Source organism: Branchiostoma floridae, chromosome 15 (genome assembly GCF_000003815.2).
Source record: "Branchiostoma floridae strain S238N-H82 chromosome 15, Bfl_VNyyK, whole genome shotgun sequence".
NCBI lineage: Eukaryota > Metazoa > Chordata > Leptocardii > Amphioxiformes > Branchiostomatidae > Branchiostoma > Branchiostoma floridae.
The window spans coordinates 10,420,375-10,422,643 of record NC_049993.1 but is presented as its reverse complement, the minus strand read 5'-3'; positions in this window follow the sequence as shown (position 1 = coordinate 10,422,643).

Here is a 2,269-nt window from a genome sequence, read left to right as displayed (position 1 = left end):
GCATTAAAATTCCCATGAAGAGTAGATCACTCATTCTCTCCGTGATATACAAGCTTGGGCGTACTTCAGCCTCTTTTCACCAGCAAAAGATGTACTCTAGTATTCGCATGACCGAAAGACGTTGACGATTTCCAATTGAAGAGAACCTCAAAACCTTTGCAGGAAAGTCGTGTTGCAAATCGTACTTATGCCCGGTCCTTCCCGTCACGCGTTCGGCCAAGGGAATAAAACCATAAGGTAGACTATATCTCCTTACTAACGGCGCGTGTCCCTCCAGCAGGTACAGTAGAACATTATTAAATTACAACATGTATGGGTACCTACGACAACAGCAAAGTGTTAAAGCGACCTTCTTGCAAAATACGGCTCAGCAAATACCGGCGCTAGCTGTATCCACGAGCCGGACGTTACCACTGTTACTTGGGGGTTAAAACTGAAAAGACGTCGACCTAAATTATGTTTCTAAAAACGCAAAGGCATGATGACAGAACGCCTGCTGATAAGTGGTTATTACACGGTGAGTCAATAAGAGAAAATGTTTAATGATATTAAGTGTAAAATCTTTTTTATCAAGTCAGGTAGCAAACGTTGTGGCTCGGGCCCCAGAGACACAGGTCCCTTAATTTCCGTTCATGCAGACAAATGATAAACATTTTTGTTACTTTGTTCGCACTGGTTTTTCTTTATCTTTACATGCAATATAAAAAGATAAGCCAATTAAGGATGGTATTCCCAATGGACCTGCGCGTCGCACTTTAATTCATTACGAAGAAAACGCGGAATCATCTTCGTGAATAAATGCACAATCTAATCTGTCCCCGTTACATTGCATAGGAACGCGCTGCTCTACAAAGTTCTCTGGTACTTCTATCTGCTAAAGGAGCGACATCATATCGGAAGGTTATAACCTTTGGATTAAGCAGCCTACGACAATCAGCCATACATGCTTACCGTTCTCTTTAAGCGTTACCAACAGAATATTTATGCATGTATTGAAACATCGCCATCTCGTAGGGAGCCATATATGTAACCGATTAGAAACATTGCTGTTGTTACGTACATACGTAGGCATTGCGTCAATACGGTGAAAATGAGGATGCGACCATTAAGAGAGTCTCTGCTTTCAAAGTTCTCTCTGACCTATTTAATAACATTATGTTGACGTCGTCTTGACAGCCGGAACAAATGAATAGGCCACTTTAAACTATCTAACCCAATTTCCCCGGAAAATAGGACGACTTCCTATTGCATCACGTCCAATGCGCCCACGACAACATGTCCTATCAAGAGATAGATTAAACTTTGTTCAGCCAAAGTTGACAATTATTTCTATCTTTACAGATATATATATGCAAAATAATCTTCGACGTAACTGTTGTACGTATTAATTATTCAATGCAAATTGATGTTTTTATGTATTCGATATTTCTACAACGGATTTGTTTTCATTGACTTATGTTTTTTACAGCCTTTGGAGAAAATGTAAATGTTTTTCGAAGTTTGAAGAGATGAGTGTTTTCGATGATCGTCAGTATTGATCATCTTTAAAACGAAGTTGAGAATCTAAAGCAAACTTGACTTCGGTAACTCAGGTTCACAATTATCTTAAAGAATATCTGACTGCGGAAGCGAAAGGGCACTTCAAGCCTTCCGGTCGATCATAATTGTTTTCATACTTACAGTTCGTGTCTAGATCGGGTGTCTAGATTGTGCCTAAATAGATTTGTTTCATTAGAATGGGCTCCTCATGTATACTTATCATTGGCATTGGACTCTGATGATAAACTCACAAAATGTTTAGAATCTGGTAGACGAAGTGCTTCTGTGTTAAAAGTTCACACAATTCATCATTTAATGAATAAGGCGGTGCCATATGAAAGGTTCCATATGACCTACTTGCCGCTACGTGAACATTGGCCTCATGGATGACAAGTATGGATGGTTTGTTGACGCCTAACCTAATTCCATACGAAATCAACGTCCCTCCTAAATCTCCTTGGAGTTCAATGAGTTCAACTATTAACCACGGGGAAAACGCTTTTAATGATTATGCATTAATTACACTGAGTGATGAAAGATGGGATTACATCTTGTCTGATTGGAGATGCTCATAATCTACAAATCGCTATGCGAGATTTTACTCAGCCTTTAATGAGGATTTACGAAGAATTTGTTGGACATACGAATGCTCAGTGCATCATCTGGTTTATAGCACACCATATGTTAACTATAATCTGCGCATTATCTTTAAGTTATCAAGTCTGGATGA